This window comes from Oreochromis niloticus, linkage group LG1 (assembly GCF_001858045.2).
Source record: "Oreochromis niloticus isolate F11D_XX linkage group LG1, O_niloticus_UMD_NMBU, whole genome shotgun sequence".
Taxonomy (NCBI): domain Eukaryota; kingdom Metazoa; phylum Chordata; class Actinopteri; order Cichliformes; family Cichlidae; genus Oreochromis; species Oreochromis niloticus.
The window spans coordinates 21,534,266-21,556,968 of NC_031965.2; the positions used below are offsets into that span (position 1 = coordinate 21,534,266).

General features: G+C 41.5%; 1 protein-coding gene across 5 annotated transcripts in view; it reads right to left on the reverse strand.

The window, feature by feature from the left end:
• The window catches only part of zfhx3b (zinc finger homeobox 3b), a 230,726-nt gene that overhangs the window by 157,538 nt on the left and 50,485 nt on the right, over positions 1 to 22,703 (reverse strand). For 4 of the 5 annotated variants that reach the window (XM_025906355.1, XM_025906354.1, XM_025906363.1 and 1 more), the window contains exon 3: positions 12,691 to 12,733. The gene's annotated coding sequence lies outside the window, so the exon portion shown is untranslated. Of the gene's footprint in view, positions 1 to 12,690; positions 12,734 to 17,621; positions 17,649 to 22,703 lie in introns of those variants that run through there. The other variant, XM_019358608.2, reaches the window with a different exon arrangement.

Consider the following 22,703-nt stretch of genomic DNA (forward strand, 5'->3'; position numbering starts at 1 on the left):
AGCATGTGAAACAGTTTCTCCCGCTGCATTTATGGTTTAGAGTTACAATCACTTTTCCGTTCTTACAATTAAAAGGTAACGGGTGAGCTCCTTTTTCTTCACTTGTAAAATTCATTTGGCTGCTTATGCACCTATAAAAACATGTGACTATACCATCTGGTTTTAATACCAATGTGTAGTTTATTGGCTTTGATAACTAAATATAAACTGGCAGACAAATTAGTTGTTTTGTTGTTAAGGGAAACAATACATTATGGTCATAGGCCGTAAATGTGCAGTTAACTAGGTAGTATTTAGCTTTCTGGTGTTATTCTGGCAGCAGAGTTTGGCTGGGGTGAAATTATCAGTCATCTGGTTGGACAGACAACAGTTAAGGTTTAGCTGGAGGTGATGGCAGTCTTTTAGCTGAAAAAGAAATTATCATTGGATCGGACTGAGTGTTAGTCTTCTGCCTAAGGATTTTTAATATTAGCCTTTTTGGCCAGAGTCTCAGTAGTCTCTTGGCTGTGCTCTGAAGCTCCTTTCCCAAACTTTCCAACTCCAAGTGTCGCAATCTGGTTCCATTTTACAGCTGGCCTTGAGATTGTAACAGAGCTCCTTTCTCTCCCTCCTCAACCGCATATTTAATCCCTGTGCTTATGTCAAACTTAATTACAGGACCTTGTACGAAAAAATAACAAGTGAGCCTTGTAGGGGTGAGAGAGAGAGAGAGAAAAGAAGAGTATTAAGAGAGGGATAGAAAAAGAGACACGGGGAGAATGTTAAGAGGTGTGAGGAGGAAAAAGGAACAACAGAGACATTTAATCTGTAGACTCAGCATGCTAAATGACCAAACAAAAAGCTTTGATCTCAAGTACTTCTTTTTAGTTGATGCTGGAACAGGCCCAATCTAAGTCAGCACAGGCATTTATTGATAACTGAATTCATGAGCTCTCAGTGGCCTAAAACACCCCCCCCCCCCCCAAAAAAAAAAAAATATGTGAACTAGCACAGCACAAGCACAGTATCTGCTTCCCTGTTTGCATCTACTGTATACATCTATAATGGCTAACTGCTTTTCAAAGACGCACAGGCTGCAATGATAAGAAAGTGACCCGCGAGCGCCCACATTCATATCTTTTCAGTGAAAATCCAGCAAATTCTCCAGAAACCCCCCAAATCAAAAAAAATAAATAATCATTAGACTGAGACAGTCATTCAGCTCGTGCACGTGTGCGTTTGTGCACCTAAAACTATTTACTCTGTAGAAGTGGAACAGCTGGGGAGAGAGATGTTTAGTCTGTCAGTTTAAAACTATTACCTCAAACTCTGAAAATATGAGCTGAGCCTGTCGTGCATCGACACAGGGAGACAGCACTGTGAAGAACAAACCTTTGAAAAGTCTAAATCAATTTTTGGGGGAGTAACATAACAAACGCTTCAGCGCAGTGAAGAAAAGGGGATCTCTTTTTTTAACAGTTTGAAAAGCACATATTCATACAATCTTCATAAGGCAAAACAGCATAAATGCAGTATACATGAAGCCTTTTGAAAAGGAAGATGACAGTGCAGCAGAAAGGGAAGAGACACAGGGATACTCCTCAGAGATGCAGACAAAACAAACAGGAAGACCATCACTGCTACATACGGAGATCCATACTGTTTCCCTACACCGTTCACACTCAACACACCTCACCTCACCACCCATCCACCCACCCTTCGGGGCAGCCTACTGACTAAAGCCTTCCCAGACTGGACTTGAGTGGTCAAGCAATGGACTACAGGAGGGAGAGAGGTTCCCATGCCACTGGTGCTGGAACTGGCGCGCCACCCGGAGGTATTTATAGCAGGCCAGCACTAAAGGGCCGGGAGAGAGGGCATGCTTGTTTTCCTTTCCATTCCCCAGGCACTTTCACCAGGCCTCACATGTGGGTGTTAAATATATATCCAAATACTGGGAGCAGCATTGTGGGGGCAGAGAACAGAAGGTAGTGGGCTCCGTTGGAATTGGAGCGAGATGGGGGTGGAGGGGTGCAGTGAGAGATGGAGAGCTGAGAGAGAGGGATTGGGAAAACAAGTCTGATTTGTGGGGAAAGAAAGAAAGAAAGAAAGAAAGAAAGAAAGAAAGAAAGAAATTGGCTTTTGATGTAGTGAAATCGCAAAACGTGAACAGAAGAAAGGAAGACGAATGAGTTTGTATGGGCTTCCAAACTCAAATGGGCCTTAGACACACAAGTAGGCTCATTGCCAGCTCCAGGATGCAGTCTACACCCAGACCGGGATCAGTGGTGGCTGAACTCAACACAGATTATATGTAGACTCCACAGCAGGGGGACAGTGCAGACAAAATAAAGGGACATTTGCAGGGAGGTGGAGTGGTCCTCCTGTTGTGGCTTCCTTAACATCAAACGATATCTGGCTGCATCCACTACATACTCTGATGTGCGTCTCTTTCTATCGCTCTCTCTCTTTCTCCCTCCTTGGATGGGAATTCCAGAGTGACATTATTACTATGATGAAAACAGACCCCATAAATACGGAGCACTATGATGAATATAACAGCGATTATGGGGGCAGCGATAATTAGATCAGGAAAGAAAAACTCATTGAAGTTTTCTCTGTTTTTGTGTTTGGGAATTCCTTTCAACCTTGTGTCTTAATGTATGAGGAATTACAGAGCCAACGGTAGCGTGGTAATCATGTGGGTCTCTATGAGGGCCTCTTGGGGCCTCTTCAGTGATCCTCTCTCCTGTTTTAGCTCTCTGCTCCCACTCACATCTCGGTAAAAGCCACCCTGCTGTCTGCTTTTTTAATGATGGTTTGGCCAACAAACAATTAATAGGCTGCCCCACAGAGGCTGTTAAAAATGAAATAGCAGGAGTGCTCCCAAAAGAAGCCATCCAGCAACTCCTGCTATCTTTCCATCCAGGTTTACTCATCAGGTTTTAACCTCTTCAGCAGCTCTCTCTCACCTACACAGTCTCAGCTTAGATCTTTAAGCCCTAAGACTACCGCTTTAAAAACACCCTGACCTGAGCCTCTGTCCAAATCCCAAATGTACAGCAGCCATCCCACTAGCTGACTGCGTCAGAAAGATTCCACCATAGCCTCTGTTTTTTCATACTTGTGGGAAAATAGCAGTTCATGTTTCCTTGGATGCTTCACACATTCCTCACCCTGTCTTCACATTGCAGGGCCCCAGAGTAAGGGTATGGCCAGAGCCACTCGAGAGGAGGTGCTTGGCAAATAAGAGGTGTGGCTAAATGAAAATGGAAGGGAATTTTTTTGTGTTTATTTAGGAGGGAGTTGCTAGGCGATGGGAACTCAAATAGGCACTAATTACATTTCCCTGAGTTTGATGAGTATAACAGAACTTGGACAGGAACTTTGCAGCTCATTTAACTTCTCAGAACACAGCTGGGAATTATAGATAACAGAACATCTGGAAGTCACAAAAATACTTCTCTAGCGTCTAATCCAGACTAATTCAAAAGCTGCCACATCCTGCATTGAACGACAACCCAAAGCCAACTCAGTGACAGTTCCAATATTACAACTTTTGTAGTAAAAAACATAGACATCTCTGAATGACGTTTGAGTAATTTGGGCAAAGGTTCATGCTTTCTAGACCATACAGCAGCCTCTCCTTAAAATTGAGCGTTACACTGAAAGGTCACGGAAAAGTACCTCAAAGCACCAACAGTTTACATGAACTCACACACGACTGTTGCACTATGCAGTAACACTCTGTGCTGCAAGTTCACATATTCGGCGCGAGTATCAAAAACATGACTACTTAAGTCCCATAATGAAGCTGCGAAAAGCACAGCCCAAACACACAAAGCCACTGAGAGATGCGCACAATGAATACTCTACTTGGCCACATTCGGGATTGGTCTCATCCCAAATTCCTGACCTCAAAATTTCAAGACAAAGGTAGCTGGTCTTGATTTATGCATGCTTCAACGCAGAATGAAGAGAGCAGGACATAGTAGCGAAGAAATTAATTTTGATCCTGAAAACATTATTAATGGTAATGTTTAAAACATCAAAGCCGTGGCTGACAGAGACACAGCATCTTCACTCTGACAAGCTGGAACAGATGAGCTCACTTGAGTCAGTCAAGGTGAGGCACAGGGGAAAATGTAATTTGTCTCTCAGTTGATTTTCATCGAGATTTTGTGGAGAGTATGTGGTTCAGAATAGGTTAAAATCGTGTAGCTTGAATATGTTATGTGGAAGGACTGACCGTGATATAAAGGACAATACCTTCCTCTCTGCCATTAGCTTGTGTATTTGTCTTTGTGCTATTAGTTGGCAATGGATACTCAGGAGGAGCTGGTAGTTACCTTTTAGACCAGCTGACTAAACCCACCCAATGCAGACCACCAGCTAGAACATATGAATCTTAAGTTCATAATGACTGACTGAGCCAGAGAAGAGACCATCCTCTTTCTGTGTGGACTTCTCACTTTAGCTTTGGGCAAAGGGATAAAGCTTCTCCTACTCCCACATGTTCATTTACCCCCCACCATCACACCAATTGAACCAGCGAGTCTGGGGGTAGTCACATTGATATTCAACGCGCATCTCCATCCCCCAGCCACAGCCATCCCCACTGGAAACATTATTTCATTACATGTATTATGCATTCAGCATAAGAGAGCTGGTGAATGTGCAGTGTGCAGATGCGTGTGTGGGTGCGGGCAGGCTCGGATGTTTCCCTCTATGTATACATGGCTGTGACATGCCTGTTGTAAAAAGAGTTTTAAAGAGGGTGTAAAAAGTTATAATGCCTCAGGGGTGAAGCGTTAATGGTACTTGGTTTACTTTGTGAGCACCAAGACAAAATATTTATTCCATACTATTTGTATCAACATTAGAAAAAGTGATTTTGCAAGTTTTACAGTTTAGCGGGACAAAGTTCCCTGCAGAGTCTGAATGAGTTTCCTCAGTTCATCTGAGTATGTGCACCCACATGTGAATGTATACTGTGCCTCATGCAGAGAAGGCGATAAAGAGATAGACAGAGAGAGCTGAGTGAAACAGGGGAAAGAGACCAGAAAGAGATGAAGATAGAGACAGACAGACAGATCTTTCATATGGCCCACTGCTCTTTGGGCCCTGATCCAGATGTCACCAGAACAGTTTTTATTTGTTAATGTCTTGTTTTAAAAGCCCCCTTAAAAGCGCCTGCCGCTTTTCCCTCAAGTCTTTAAGTGGCTCGACACAGTACACTCTTGTCTGATCCTAACTGGAATCAATTTGGAAAGAAACCATTTCACCTCTGATTAAGCACTGCTCTGTCTCTGCTGTGGCATGCTGACCTTTCCAGAGGTCTGTCTTATGCTGCTAGGAGGAGCCAACCAGATGATGTGCTAGGCTAATTAGACTGATTGACGTCAGCAGGCCTTGGCATGAAAGTGGCTTGTATTTGAACCTTCGGCCATTTGTCAGGACTCACAGTCGCATCTCTGTCAAGGGCTCTCAGTGTCACAAGTCAGATTCAACAGCTAATTTCATTTGTATAGTGCGCTACTGTACACCAAGTCACTCTTTCTAAATCTCCCGTCACGTTTTTCCCTTTAATTTTCATACATGAATAATCCTTTTTGTCTGACACGAGAGGCAGTCAAAAGAGCGACACCTGCCTGTTCTCTTGTGATACAGCGAGCCTAGTGTTCCTGCCCCCCGTGTATGTTAAGCAAAACTTTAACTATGTTCAGTTTTGGGTCAAATATAGACTCACGTCAGGCCAGTAGGGCACCCATAAGCAACTGTGCCAAATTTCTTTTTGATTCCAGTGTCTTGGATGCGGCTGCCCTCGCACACCGCCTCTCTGTGTGACCCATGTAATCGTCAAGCATTTCTCATCAATTCATCCCTCTCACTCTTTTCTAAACTCCTGCTATGAAGCTGCAGTCCTGGCAGTGTAGTGCAGGTTGAACATCTGTGCGTATCACGGCCTTGTGTAACACATAAAACATGGAATTCCCAAGAGCTATAAAATCTTGCAAACCCACAACGCTTTGAGAAGAGAGTTCAGAGGCAAGAAGTTCACCAGAGACCGGCCCTCAGTCCAAATTCCAAGCACTTTGCCTCATACACCCTGAGAAACGTTGCCTAAAGAGAGGCCTGGTAGAGAGAAACCTCACCTCCAGTTCAAGCGGATTCCTCTGCCCTTTTATTTGCTCTCGTTTGGCTGCAGGGGGGAACGTGCTCCACTCTGACCTGGGGGGCACTCATCCAATCAGCTCGCTATCTGCTGCAAGGGCCTCCATAATAGTGACATTTTTCCACCTCGTCAATAAAGTGGTGAAAGCCACCCTCCACCCGCTACTTGACCATTTAACTTCTTCCTGAAAAGGCCCTTTCTTTCTGTCTGTCTCTGTGCCTGGCTGAAATCAATAAAAGCAGAGCAAGGAAAGAGGCCAATCCAGCAGCTGCATTAACTGGTGGTCTCAACGGCTGTACAAAGAGGATGGCTGGCAGAGAAAAGGAAACAGGAGAGCGGGCAGCTCAAGTCTTTCTCATTCATACAACACTGAGAGAAATCTGCTTATTACCAACACTCGGCGTTGTCATCTGGTATGAACAAGGAGATTCTGAGAATGATGAATGAAAAGAATCCACTGCTACGCCATCCCATACGCACACCCTAAAAGTCATAAAAACTAAATAAAAACTGAAAACCTGCATTTATTCACATAGACTGAAAGGTGACAATCATATGCAACAAAATTGACATATATATTAACACATATATAAACTCTGTAGTCTCTAATGATCATTGCTTGCCATGACTCATTTAGCAGCTGCATTCACACATCACCACATGTCTGCAGTGATTGACATAATGGCATCAGAGTGAGAACAAAATGTCTTCCAATAAAGGAGCAGGAGGGAGAAAATGAGAGAGATGGGTTACATCTATGCCCGTGCTGAAATGAGTGCAGTGCTTTGTTTGGTTATGCTGTCTGAGCTGAAATTGATTTCTGTGAGAAGCATGCACCAAAGAGCCCCTGCATTCAGATGAAATAAATAACACACTCTCGTAGAGATGGGAGGGTATGTGGAAGAAGGAACAGAAGGTGAAAAATGGGATTGCGGAGGAAGGAAGAAACAAAGATGGATGAGGTCAAAATGAATTTACAGTAAAAGGGGGTAAAAAAAAAAAAGAAAGAAAGAAAGAGCTGAGATAAAAATGAAGGGAATGTCTAAAGGTGGTGGACTGAATGCCATGTCTTAAGTCTAGCACAGCATTGAAAAAGACAGCCTGGAAGACATCTGGAGTGGAGGATAACAGCCACACACCACTCTCCGACCACAGACAACATGATGAGGGATTAAACTTCATTACAACATGTTATGGCAATGAATGGGCTGTGGCTAGTTGTGGATGTGTTAAGAGTAATTACCCTTCTCCAGCATATGCGTGAGTGACACTTGATTGCGAACGCCATGTGTCTGTATGTGCATGTGTGCTCATCATAATCTCGGGAATCCATGGTTAGTCAACTGGATATGGCCTAAAAATATCCAAGAGGTCTTTTCCACATTGAACCAAACAGAAGCGAGCTAATTAAAATGCAATGCGGCAAGAATAATCTCTCACAATTAGTTTTAACACCATTCCTCACCAGAAGATGAGTTTGGGCAGGCCCAGGCATTGTGGTCTGGGCCAGTGTTTGGGTATCTGGGTCCAGGGTTATTGCCAGAGAGGGAGGGGGACAGACAAAGCCGCACAACCCAGAGATGTGAGGTTGAATCTCGGTCACTTCGACTGCCTGGTCTTATGGCTGACAGATGTTAGTGTGATTCAACAAGATTTGCGACTCTGGAAAAAGTTACACCGCACTGTGCTCCCCACTGCAAATTTTATTCTCTGTGCAATGAAACATCTCATATATCATCATTTAACAAGACATAAGCAAAAGCCCCTCCCTGGATTACAAAGTCACTGATAAACTATGCTACTTGAATCTACGGTTGCAATGCGCTGAAGTATTTAAGTGTTTGAGCTGGCCGGTCTAACGGTATAGTGTTCCCCAGTTGAGTCACAGCGTGCTTTTAAATGCAAAAACACAGAAGCCTGCTATGGTTGACGTACCGCTGCTAATGTTGCTAAAGATCGACAAGGAGTGGAAAACTCTTTTTATTTATCAAAGTGTGAGAGTCTGGAGGGAATCAAAGGGGAAGTCCTGTCCCCAGGCTGGCTTACATCATGCTCTTCACAGTAGAAGAGGGACATGCTGTGAATAGGTGTTCCCCACATCAGCAACCTATTAGTTCCTCGTGTTTACTAATATTTGGATTTGTGGCGTTGTAAGTGTTTTGCTCTGCGTAAGGGAAACAGACACAAGGCTTCTGTGTTGGCATATTTCCCAGAGTGGGCATGTGGACATGCAGACAAGCAGGGTGGTATTAAATAGAAAGAGTCTTTTCCCCAGGGAGGATGGAAGAGTGAGATGACAGTGGATCATTAGACTGGTGTTGCCTGCAGCTTGCTAATTTATGCAGATTAATTTCTTTGCTGATGCCAATGCTTCCCAAGCAGTCGACATCAAAAGCCGAACGGGTTAAACAGCTCTTCTCTCCTTTGGTGGTCTGGGAAGTTTAGCAGCATAAGCTAGGGAAGGCTGTGTTATACCAGGCAACAATCACACAAATGCACACTATGCCAGCCTTCTTCCTGGCAAGGCATCGGACAGACAGCCAATCAGGTCCACGCTGGTTCTCTTGTAGACGAATGGCATGGCACGCTGGCCCTCTTGTCGCCCCGCCTACCCTCCCCGCTGCACCGCAGCTGCCCAGAATGATTTTATAAACATTTTGCCAGTGGATCAATACCTGTATTGATCAACCATTGTGAGAGTGATCCGTCTAAAACCCAGAGCAGCCTAGAGCTCAGAGATGGGAGGAGCGAAAGAGAGAGGCTGCAGAGAGGATGGAGAAAGAGAGAGAGTCTGCAGCCACAGTGAAAGGGAGAAGAGGTGCAAGGGAAGAGAAGGGAATCTGAGAGAGAAGCAGATGCAGAGCTGAAGGCAGGTGGAAGGAAGATTTCGGAAAACGCTGCCAGGCCGCTGGGATTGGGGAGAAACCAATGGTAATTGCTTTCTCATTAAGGGAAGGGAGGGAGGGGATAAGGGCGACTAATGACTACTGCGGGTAAGTGACGGAAGGGTAGAAATAGTGTGAAGAAATGTGTACATGCGTGGACGAAAGGGGGTGACTCCAACACCTGAGATGGCTAATGTCTGCACTAGTTTGGCCTGCTGTAGTATGTAGCACTTTAAGGTTGTTGCATGTGTATAAGTGTGCATGACTGCATGAGGTTCAAAGAGACTGAGTTTGTGGAGAAGTGAGGAATCTTGCTGATAAGTTAATTAGATGTTCCACAAAGAAAAGATGAGCTTAGTTTATTTATTACTAACTGTATTTTTCTTTTCTTTTTCTTTGTTTTTTCCAGGAACACCCTACCTTTTTTTCCTCTTTAAAAAAGTAGTACTTGGAATGGTCTGCACTTTTCCTTGGTGACAAAGAAGGCCCAGCACACAGAGCTGTCATGAATTCAGGTGATACAGCAAAATCAAAACTGGATATTCCTGGGAAATCCTGGACCTCTTGGAAAGTAAAAGTCTGCAACTTGGACACACCCACATAGGAAGAAACAATGCAGTTCTAAAAATCAAAATGGCTGAATGAAGATAGTGTATGCTATGGAAAACAGTTTGCAGTATCGCAATTTTTAAGTGGTACGGATTTGGGTCTTTGGGATTTTAGTTTTCACATTTTGACAGATCATTGGATTAAATAGACTTTTTTAAATATTTGAATTATGTGGAAATTTTACAGAAGAGAGGACTTAGTCGACAAAGCTCACCAGCGAAAATTAATGATCGATTTAAGGCCACAAACGGCGCCGCAGGAGGAGGAGCCAAAAGCTTTTGGGATCATCCTCCAAGTCTAAAGGGAAATTAAGTTTCCATTGATTGGTTTTAAATGTGACTATCTTGCACATAACTGAGTATTTGAGAGGAGATAAATGCTCATTGATACTCATGAACTCACTATACACTGGAGTCCTGATGTGGAAAAACAGAAAGAGGCCTCTACACTCTACAGGTTCACTCCTTGTGAAAAATCAGCTGGACTTGACAAATGAATGTGATGTACCAAGGGAAAAGGCACATGTAATTTTGTTAATAAACTGCAAAAAGGAATTTAAAAACATAGAAAACAATATAAGTCTCTCTATGTTTGTGGGACTATTTCCCCTTAGCTGTGGCAGCACTTCACACTAAAACAAATTTGTTTAACAGTATGCTGCTCTGGATAGGTTAGCAGGGTGGCTGCCAACAGAGTTCGATGAATCTATGCCATTTTCTAATGAGGGAAAAAATTAAATCACAAATGTATAAACTTATATTTTGTAAACTTTTATACTTTTCATGTATGAATGAATACATTTTTTCACTGTGCTGACTTTATATGACTTTAAACAGATTACACTTCTTGGCAAGCGCAATTAAGGGATTATATATTGTGGCAGAGTTTAGTTCTGAGTTACTACTTGTATCACACTTGAACTGGATTTCAAAAAGTAAATGGAGTATTGGTAACCAGGACATTCAGATGATGAGAGGAAAGTTAGCAACACCAGGATGAGGATACTTGTATCAGACTTTGTCAATATACGTAATGCACACATTACATGTCCAGCAGCAGCAGCAGCAAGCAATTTTAACCACTGCCATGCATAGTGCTTAGAGTAAAAATGTTTCCATCAGCTGAGGGGTGAAAAAAACACAACAAAAAAAGCAGTCACGGGTCTCTGACATATGTGTTAATATAAACAAATGTCCCTACAGTGGCTAATTATCATGAGACGTAGATAAATCTGAAATATAAAGCTACAGTGCAAACTAGTATAATCTATTTATTCAAGATAAACGTCCATATTCTTAACATGAAGTTTGTGAGTGGCAAACAGCAAAGATTCAGGACCTGTGTTAGAACAATACTGGGGGTTGCACTGGTTGGGGCATGTTTAAGGTACTACTGCACTAATATAATCGTGAAACTACAATACAGCAAATGCAGGTGGTGTACCATATCAGGTGGCAAAACGCTGTACAGGAAAGAAAGGCTTTACAGTACAGTTACAAGCTGCATGTTTTGAAGTACTCCAACAAGACTGTGTGCTTGCCTTTGTTTCACTGGCCAGTGCAATGCCTTGTTGGATGACTGTGTCGTCATTCAGCAAACAGCCCTGTTCTGTTATGTTGGCATCCTTCCTGAAACGCTATCCTGGCACCGTTCAAATGAATGAAAGTCTTGTTTGCCCATGCAAAGCTAAAGTTGATTAGCCAACAACCTTGGCTGGCTAAAAAAAGGGGGATGAAAGAAAGCAGTTGCAAAGGTTATAAATTGCACACTTACATTTGCATTACCTACTTGTCAAATAAATCAGTTTGTGCCATAAACCGACAAAGCCTAAGACCTAAGAGATTTAAGCCAGGAGTTGATCGATACAGCCTCAAAATGAGAGCTTTACCCATTAAAAAATGTTTCATCATAATTACATAAACATCTATCCATCCATCCATCCATCCATCTTCTTTTATTGGTTAGAACAATTAACCAATATCTTTTACTTATATTGTTACTCTCCTTTTGTCCACATCTGCTCAGTTTCAGGAAGATAAACACTTAAGCCTTATCAACTCTCTCAAAGATATAATTCATGCGCTATCAAAGCAGGACTGGGGTGCTGCAGTCATTTCCTTGTTTCCTTTTATCCTTTTCGTTTGATTCCTACTGTCAAAAACAAATCCTTGGAAGAATGCCAAACAATAAATTAGGGTCTTCATTAGACACATCAAATCTAAATTACTATTCAATTAACAAGGCAGTCAACCTGAACTAATCAACCAATTAGGCTGTGTGTGTACACAGAAAAGCCAACAAAAGCGCATGAGTCCCCTGGGAAAGCTGTAAAACACTGCAGAAGAGTGACAGTACAAATGAGAAGAGACTTGTTTAGCAGGGAAAAGGAGGATGTGCAAGTGGCAGAAGGTAAATGTGGCACTAAAATCACAATGAACCCCATTCATCTTTGAGCAAAACAAATTAAATAATTAAAAATGGAATAAAGTGTCCATAGAAAAAGAGTACCAAAGGAAATGTAAAAAAAATGTGGATACCTACGAACTTACAAGATCTGCAACCGACTGCGTGTTTTGATTGGTATATTTTCAGGTGTTTCTAAGCAATATTTTTATTTCAGAAATGTTTTAAAAAATAAGGCATATTTATCTTCTGCACATACACATGTTAACTGCTCATAATATCCATGTTAAGCTATGTTTTGTCAGTTTTATAATTTTTAATTAAATAAAAGTATCAAACCTGGAAAAGTGCTTTATCAAACAGCTCGATAGTGTACATATTTAACAGTATATAGTGGTGCTCAATGACTGCACTGGCTCAGTCTCTTTATCGGGGACAGCGTTTTAACATTTACTGACTTTAAATGAAGACTACTTCAAAACACAGTCACACAACATTTGTCAGAAAGTGCAGAGAATCTGCTAAATTAACTGTGCTAATTGCGGCATTTATCTTTGCTGAGTGTTGTGACAAAGCTAAAAACTTTGTCATGTCTCATTCGGTGTTTTAGGTCTGGCAGTATGTCTGTGTTGAACGTACCTTTGGGCCACACCAAACGTGTTCTTCACTCACAGAATGCAACCTACAGGGAAACACACACAGAGACACAATTACTTGTTTAAATACATATATACATGTGGCAAGAGAGCAAGAAAGAATAAGGCCAAACCAAAGCAGGATTTGAATTCAGTTTTTTTGCCAGTATCATTAGCTGACCATAAATATAAAAATATAAGCACACAACATTAATAGAGATCTTTCTGATTAAAAAAAAAATACAGGCAGGGACCTTTCTACCCTTTTAACCCCTCACATCTAAATGTCTGTGTCTGATGGTGCTTCACTACAGGCTAAAGGGGGTTGCAGAGAGGAGAACGCCATTATTGTACCAGTAAATGTCAGAACAACCCCATCTAATTGTGCCATTACTAATTCATGTTTATTAATGCAGTGATGTATGATGGCTCCACAGACAGACTGAGTTTGTCTGTGCCTGTCATGTATGCATTATTCTTTGCTGATGAGGGCTGTAGGGAGTGTGTTAGTGTTAGACTCAGTGGTGGGTGTGGGGGCAGATGGCGCATGTAGCGACAGTGCCAAGTGGTGTGTGACTTTAACATGACGGCAGAGCGGGTGAGGCGCTCGACTGGTGTCTTCTACTGGCCCGGTGCCAGGGCCCCCGGTCCCCAGTGCCCCGGCCCCTCACTACCCCAGAGCCTCTGGGCAAGTACCACAGTTATTGTTTTCACTGCCAAGCAATTAGCAGCACTTAAGATTTATTTAGTCATGCTCTCATGTGTGGTAATTAGCTTGGGGCCCAACCAAGCCTCGTCATCCAATCACCTATTTCGCTCACACCAGAGCAATGCATCCACAGGAGACAGTGAGGGAATGTGAGGGAAGATGCAGGAGCTATAGAGGGTGGGAATGTGAAGGGAGGTGGAGCAGAGCTAGAAGGATTACAAGAGCACCAACCCAGCTCTCTGGATCAGCACTTTTTAAGAGATCTTCAGGGGCCTGTTGGCTGAACGCATAGCAGGAGGAAAGGGCAAATACAGCCCAGTTACACTTTTATGGAATGCTTTGTGGAAAAACACCCCTGACACACACCTCGGCCTGGCAGCTCGGTTTGTCATATGGCCCAGGGGGCTCTGCTAGCCTATCACATGACCATTGTAATGACCTTAAAGGGCAGCTTCCTCAACAAGATCAGACCACTCCCACCGGCTGAATCGCTGTTTGGCAAATGCAGTTTGGGTCAGTGCATAATGTGTGATGCATTTGGTCTTCAGGCTGGAATAAAAAAAATATGTAGACACCTCACCAAATAGATTATGCAAAAGCTGACAAGCAGGGAAAAACAAAACAAAAAAATGACAAACAAATGCAAGTTTCCTTACTGTTGCTGATCCATAACCCTTTTTGGGAATTTACATAATATCAAACAGGATATAAATGCATGAGTTATGTCCTAAATTAGGTGCATGTGACTGGAGCAGCCACACTAACAGCTTGAGGATTGAGGGGAATCAGTGCATAATACCTTACATTATCTACTTCAACAAGAAATAGTTTTCCCTTTTAAAACAGCCCAATGCAGAGTGTTATAACAGTAGCTCAGAGAATACATGTGAGCACTTGAAGGTCAAAGGCAGGTTAAACTGCACATTCACATACATATGCACAAAGAAAACCCATCAATCCATGCTGGTTTTAGGTGGTGGGAGGTCATTTGAATCACTAAACTTTAAAATACAATTTGTGGGAAACTATAGGCTGTGTGTCACTGATCATGGAAAAGCAGCACAAACTGCTGACGCAAGACTTCACAGTCGAATTTTTTTGTTTAGTCTTTTTTACTGGTGGATCATTACAGAACTGGTTCTACCCACCACCTCAAATTGCAAAGCGGTCTTTTGCAGGACAGTTCGATTAGTGAAATATCACTTTCCACTTTTTTTTCCCTCCGGGGGAACTGTGACACGCCAAACCAATCAGAACCTCGCAAGCCAACCCCTGACCTTTTTCATCTCAATATGACTACCATTACAGTGCAGAAAATTAGAAGCGTCCCGCTATTGTTCAGTAGCGACGGGGGGTGATGGAGGTTATTTAAAGATAAATGCTTTAGTGTTCATGATCCATGCTGCAATCACATGGATCACCACTAACACAGAGCAAAGGAGAAACACGTCTGCTAAAGCCCGGTGGCTGCAGGAGTGCACATGCGCACATAAGAGGCTATGTGCTGATGGATTCATGTTGATTGTTTAGTGCTGATGTAGCCCCGCATTTGCCTGGTAAACCCGTCTGTCGGCGTTAGAAAGGCGGGTTTAAGGGGATGCTTTCGTATTATTATGTAAGTATTCTTATGAACAGCATTAAATGCACAATTTAGAGGACAAATTTTGAAAGGAAACACTGATAGCTATATAGCCTTGATTTCAGTGGTCTCCATAGGCAACAGGATCACTGCTGGCTGTCTTATAAACATGAGTAGTGAGAGGGATAATATTCTCCTGGTAACAAAGCGATTAGATGGCAAATGCGAATGGAATTGATGTAAGACTGAAATGACATGATAACACAATGTGAGTGTGAAAGGTAGCTGAGCATGTGTTAGCCTTTTTTTTTGCACACTCTCCTGTAAACAACATTTACATTCATATCTTTCTTGTGCTGTTATAAAGGAGTACTTCTGTGGACCAGCAGTATGCGCAAAAACTAAAATCCAAGAAGAGAGTCTTTCTTTAAACCATGAAACGTGAAAAAATATGTACTAACTAAGTATTAACTGTAGCAACTAACTACATGTAGCAGTACAAATTTTTTTTCTCTCATTTAGCAAATTCTCTAAATGTATTCTATGAAAATAACTAGACTTAATATAACTATTTTTACTGTTAACCACACCCAATCAATCGCTATATTTAAAAATATGTTTAAATATAATTAAAATCCATGTAAATTAATCAAAATACAGCCCTACATATGAATGTGGCAGGCACTTGTTTCATATCCAACGATATGACTAAAGCTACAAAAGATGTTGCTCTTTTGAAAAGTAGCAAAATAACCAGAACCTCATATGACTGAAAGAAAAACACGTTTAATATTTAGCTTAAATTTAACTTAACTATATCCAACTATTGACAAGTGTGAACTGCAGACAAGGCTTGAAAAACAAAGGATTTTAAAACATTCATTAATTGGCTGACTTTATTTAGACTGTGTTTTTTTTTTAAACATCATTCTTAAAATAAAATGTAAAAAATAAAGTAACAATTTGTTCTAGTTGTCTACATCTGAGCTTGTTTCAGGATTGTCTCAGAATTCATTAGGAGTCTTTCGTGATAGAAAAAAGCAATGTTATCAGTGTTCAAATAAGAGTCTGAAGGCAAATGACAACAGCGATTAAGGTTCTGTCCCATATTTCATAGTTTGGTCATCTTAAAATAATATTTTTTAAAAAGTATATTTTTAAATGTGCACTGTTTGTGGCAAGAGCAACACTGACCACGCAGGATTTCTGCTAAAGGACTTGGAAACGCTCTCCTGAATATCCTAAAACAGCAGGACCTCTGCTTGTCTATCCAACATATGTCAATTGAAGGATATGCTTTCAAAATAAATGAATATATTAATATTTTGTTCTTTTTTCACTTCCAACATTTGTTATTATCTATTATGATGCATGCATAATGTTAGAGTGGGTCACAGGATAGTCCTGCTTTAAATGTTATATTTCCATGATTGGTTTATTCTCTCCATTTCCTGTTCATTGTGTGCCAGCAAACTCCATTGTCTGTGGGTAGATTCTGCTTGGCCCTCAGAGGGGCCATCCCCAGGGAGCACTGCATCTTTTATTAATCAGGGGCGCTGCGCCACAGCCCCGCTTATCTAATTTAGCAGCCCGCCTCAGATACAACTATGTTCGGCTTGGTGTGGAAAGAAGGGACGGGGTTGTGCGGGTGCAGTTGGGTGTAGACAGAATGGGGGTTGGGGGTGCTTTCTTTTGGTTTTCTTTTTTTCCCCCTTAGCATGGGTGATGCATGGAATGCTGTGAGGGAATGGGGGAGACAGAGGGGAGATAGAGACTTATCAGACACCTCGTCACCAAGTTTTAGGACTGAATCACAATACAGCAAATTACCTTCTGCTGACAAGAAAAAATGAGCATGGCCCCCATATGAAAAAATAGGATTGTCAGGAAGAGGTGACACATTGATTGCTTAGTATGCGCATCCAGAAGGCTGGGGTTCAGAGGCGTCCTCCCTATATATATGTAGAAGAGGTGCAGCAGTGCACAGCACAGCCATGAGGGAGAATGAGAAATTGAAATGCCATGTTAGATTGCCGTCCCTTCCTCAAGCCAATAACTCTAGTCTAGCCTAGTCTAGCCCGTATTAGCCCGCCATATCATAGTACAGCCATGTGTGTTGCGATCGACCTGCAATCAAAGATCACAAAAGAGAAGTCAGTCTGGTGTTCACTAACACTGAAATGTACTGGATTCTGATGAAGCGCACAGAGTATGCACTCATGTAAACACAGGACAGAAACTTTACTTTATGTGTTTAATATTTTCTGGTTGTCCCTCATCTCTCCCCTCTCATCTGTGTCATAGCTCAGATGAATCAGTGTCACCGGTGTTGAGAGCACTTACTGTCAACCCTGGTGCCCCAGGCTACAGCACTGATGGACACAAACTATAAAATATCAGCCCCCTGGGGAGACATCACTCAAGCACTGCCCCACAGCCCCAAGGGGGTGTGATCTGGTCAGTGTGTATGTGTTTCTGTTAGTGTGTTGAGAGAGCAAGAGGGCAGTGCATTTGTCTGTGTATCTGATGTGATCCTGTAAGTATGGTCTATGTGTGTAATCATGTGGACAGTTTCCGCATCATTTGCATGGTAAAGAGGTCAAAGTGAAGGTCATGATGATAAAGAATAAGAAGAACTGATGTTTACCTTCTTTATTTGTGAATCCTGAATAGTCTGTTGTGACACAAAAAGAAAAGAAAAGAAATATACAAGATAAAACCTTAGGCTTTCTTAACTTTTTCATTTATGGACTACAGCAAACGCCAAGCCCTTCGAGAAAATCTCATCACTCCATATAAGCCCAGTCCCGTCATCTAAAGCTACAAGCAGTCAACTGTATGGGAAAATCACAAATTAATCAGTCAATACAATCAATGGCACTGTCTGAGGACATGTTCTATATCAGCTGATAAGTGGTATAGCCTCCCCCCTGCTTGTTTTAGTCATACACAGGGAAGGTAGAAAAAAGCACACGACTGGAAGTGGAAGAGGGAGAAGAGGAAAGTCACGAAGACGGGTGGGGTGAGATTTAGCTTTCCAGCCATGTGAATGAAAACCCCCATCCTCCACAGGTCACTGGGCTGCAATCCCCTTATTTCGATTCTGCAAGGTCAAGGTTTCTGCCCGGCTTTGCTTGTGTGCAACAGCACGTATGTAAAGTATAAGGAACACGCTATTGCAGCATGCTCTTATTAAACCTGAGATGAAACACCGTAAGTTAAAACACCAATTTGCACATATGAATTTGTCTGTTTACATGCTTTTACCAAACTCTAAATATTGACTATTCATCTACACTGAAGTCTGTGGTTGCCTGATTCACCTAACAGAAGTATATTAACAAGGCTCCTCAGGGATTCAAGGACAAAGGCATTAAGAGGAAAAGGAAGCAAGGGACTCAAGAGTGAACTGCAGGCTCACGTTAAATTGTACTATTATACATTACTCCGTTAGTGGTTTAAGACTTCAAGAGAGGCTTGGAGGAACATATAAATGCAAATAGATAAAATCAAAGGCAAATCACTGTAAATTTTATTATTATTCCTCAGCTAAGTGCCAAAATGGAATAGCCCTAACATAAGGCCCAACATACGAATTGTATGATGAAAGCCAGTTATTCTTAGTGCCGAGCAAGCAAGGAAATGACAGAAGACAACAAAATATTCTCTAATATGGTTGATACAGGTATGCATCAACCAATCAGCTGTAACTGTCATGGATTTTGTTTACGGATATTCATTGAGCCTGGTCAATACCACTAAAAAACATCCATGCGTATCGAGGATAGGTGCCCTTTAATGATCAGACTTGGATAAAATAGCACTTCATCTTTAAGTCTCAGTATTAATACACTAAACCACTTGTGACTTTTGATCTGGCTAAGCCTCTGTGAAGCAAGGCAGGAAGGAGCAGTTTGAAGAGGAAAAAAAATCAAAGAAAATATTCAGTAATGTGTGATATAATACACAAATTCCAGATGCTAGTACAGACAGTCTCAATAAATGTTACTTCCAAGAGGAAGGAGTGTTTCAAAGAGGAGGTGAAACACAGCCTGTAGATCCCATGTAACAGTCACTTAAGTTAAGCACTAGTCTGCCAGGACACCACACAGTAAAACTCATCTATAATTTGTGATGAGTGTAATGCCATCTCCACTTCATGATTATGTGATATTCTTCACCTCTGCCATAGCCAGTGAGGCCAAGAGCTGGCAGTCTTAATGAGGTGCCTCAAAGTTCAGCTTAGGGAGAGGAGAGGTGGGAAGATGGTATGATGGAAAGAAAAGGAATTTAGGCCATAGCTGGATAATAATGGAGTTTTAAGAAATGAAGATATATATATATATGTAATTTTTTCTAAATTACTACCTGAATAAGTTACTTGGTTGTGTAAAGCGTTAAGCTCAACCAACTACATATCTTTGGTCATCCTAATGAGCCATAGTCACTAATAAAAACAGTCAGAGACAGTCATTATGGCCATGCCCTGTAATACAAACCCCCAAAAACACTTGTTAAGGGAAGCATGGCATCCTGATTTTGCTGAGGATTACGTCCACCAGGGAGATCTCATGAAAGAGCCCCTTAGACTCATTTACAGCAAAGTGAATTGCTGTGCTCTTATGACTGGTCTAGATGTTATGAATAAGTAAATAACAACATTTTTCCAGTCGTTTAATCTCTGAGCACTGCAATTAGTAAGTCTGTAGTTTGTGCTGCCTTTTTTCTGCCCTTATTATTGTTATTGAAATGTCACGCTCTTATTTAGCTCAAGGATGAATAATAAATAAGCTATAATTACTGTCTTGAATGAGCTGACGGCTTGGCTAGGTCAACGGTAAAGAGAGACACCCCCAAAAACACCACTCCCCCCCCTCCTCATCTCTCCCTCTCTCTCTCCCTCTCTTTTTCTTCTCTTTCCCTTCTTCTCCCTCTCTCTCTTTAATTGGATCTTGTAATTAGTTTCTCTGATGGATCTGGGAGGTCTGAGGCATCCTCTACAGCGTTCATTAGTGTTCTTGGAGGAGGGTGCAGCTTTTTAAAAGCTCTGCCTGCTTCGTCCCTCACATGTCATAACACCAGATATGATTCTGCTCAAATACAATAAGAGCAGCATTTTCAGCCTGGTTCTGTTTTGCCTATGTAAACGCCATAACAAAGTAGCTCAGGACTGTGGGCCTTGAGGTAAATGTAAAGGTAGTTCCCGTATAACATGCATGAAAACATTCTCTCTTATTTTTTTCACAATTAATCATTTGACGAAAAAATCTGTATCCATCTCCAAGCTAAGAAAGTCAGAAACTATACATTTCAATCCTACATAATGGTGGTGAGTACATGGAGAGGATTACGAAAGTCCTATTTAATTCACACTTATTGTCAAAAATAATAATAATAAAAAAATAAATAAATAAAACAAAAGACTGACAGACAGTAGAGACCTTCAGTGGTTTTAAATCTGGGGTAGGATGTGATTTGGTTTACTAGAAGACAACTGACCAAGCACAACATATTATTATTATTATTTTCTTGAGACGCACATGACACACACACACATATATATAAATACATACACACCCAAACACACACAGTGCTCAGACCTATAATATACAACCCCCCTCTAGCACCCCAACACCATTTCCCCCCTTTTCTTCCCCACCCTCCGCTGGCCTGGCTACACTAGACATCTCTCCCTAATCAGCAGCCTCGTCTCGCTCAGACTGGTTGCCATAGTAATATGCCAGCTGGTCGACATGGCAACCACTCTGAGGTCCACTATTAAATGAAGAAGAGTGGAGGGAGGAATACGGAGAATGGAGTTGGGATGAGAGAGAGAGACAGAGAGAGAGCGAGAAAGAGGAAGAACCGGAGAGACGGCAAGAGACAGGGAGAGATTGTCCAAGATGGGAGAAGGGGTATTAGAGGTGGGGTAGTAGGGGGAGGGGGGGCATAGAAAAATGAAAAGAGGGGAAAAAAAAAAACATAGAAAAATGAGTAGAAGGAGAGGGAGAAGGAAAAGGAGGGGCAGCAGGAAGAGATAGAGCTATTTGAGCTACCTATGCACTGCATGGTATTAAATGCGTCTGATATGTGTCGCAACAATGCCATTAACTTAATGCATGACGTAATTTACTTAATGCCTTACACTTATAAATTTATACACATGAAAAATGCATGTGCGGCCTGTCTCCGCTGAGATAAAGGATCATAAACTAATATCACGTTTTAAGAGCTGCTTACCATATTATTGTCAATCTACTTCAGATACACCTCAAAAATGACGTAAAGTAATATTTGCAATGTATAACAGCTTTATGGATCCGAGGCCCACAATAATGACTGGTGAAAAGTTCATGTTAGAAGAAGAGAAGGAGGTCACATTTATGATCATTTTCTCTGGAACAAAGCCAGGTTGCAAGGTTTTTATCGTCTGCTTGATAATAAGTAATGCATTTCCTTTAAAAATAATGTTTTTTGTATGTCGTATACTGTAAATGACTTACCTCACACTGGCTTTAAAAACATTTGGCATCTTATATGTGAAATGTGTCAGTCTCTGGTTTGTAGAGCCATACTGTCATTGTGCCATCAGTGGTGCACTCATTCTGAAGTGAAAAGTCACCAGGGCACACATATCTCACTCTGTCTCTAGTGCAATCTCTGACAATCACTCTTTCCTCACCCCTCCTCCTGTCTCCTGTAATGCTTTCTTTCTCTTCTCATTTTTTATTTGCACCTCACCTATATCTTGGTGTCTCCAGCTACCACTGCACATTTTTTCCCTTTCATCAGATTTTTTTTTATCCTTCCTTTTCCCCTTTGAATGGATATCTCTGTCTTGCCTTCTCTGAAAGTCTGATTCTTTAATGAATGAAATGCCATTCCATCAAGATGCCACCACAGCAGTGACACAAAATAGCATTTGTTGCCTTCTGTGTGAAATTCCTTTATGAATTGGAGCCCTCTCTTTTTCCCTTGAGCATCTTATGAAAGATAGCTAATTGCATGTCCACATTGTACCGTCAGTCCCTGCTTCCCTAGTGCACCATTCAGAGGCAATTAAAGTGAGCTTAAACAGAGTAAGAAAGTGCGTCATCCTCTTAATGCAATTAAGGAAGTGTGCACACAAACATACAGTAACAGACTGAAACACAAAAACAGGAACACATAGAACAGAGAAAAAAAGCAAGTGGAAAACATTAAATTATCAGGCAACGCAAGCTCTTAGCTTAGTTGTTTTATATATGCCATTCCATTTCATACTCTAGCTTTTGGTGCCATTATTTTATGTTAAGATTTTAAAATATAAACATAAAAGGCTGAAATCCCTTTTCTCACTACAGATTGTAACCTTGCATCTTAATGTAAATACAGCAAAATGTACATATACGTACATTTTCTGTGTGTAAAGCATACTTAGGAAGCAGAGTTCCCAATCTTTAGTTATTAGGCTTAGCCTGGAAAAACGCACATGCAAACCACTTTTGAGTGTTTATCTTTGAATAGAGCACAGCAGGAAGAATAAAACTATTACAGGCATGTGCCATAGTTAGAAGTAGAAACACCATTCCCAAATAAGCCTGAAATTTTCTTTTCATGTGGGGAGAAATAGTTTGATGTAATAAACAACACACACCTTGAAGTATAAATGAAAACAGACACACGCTGCCTCTGATTCACAAGGTAAAATGACAGGCCTTTGGACACACTGGGATATTTTCGGTGTAAC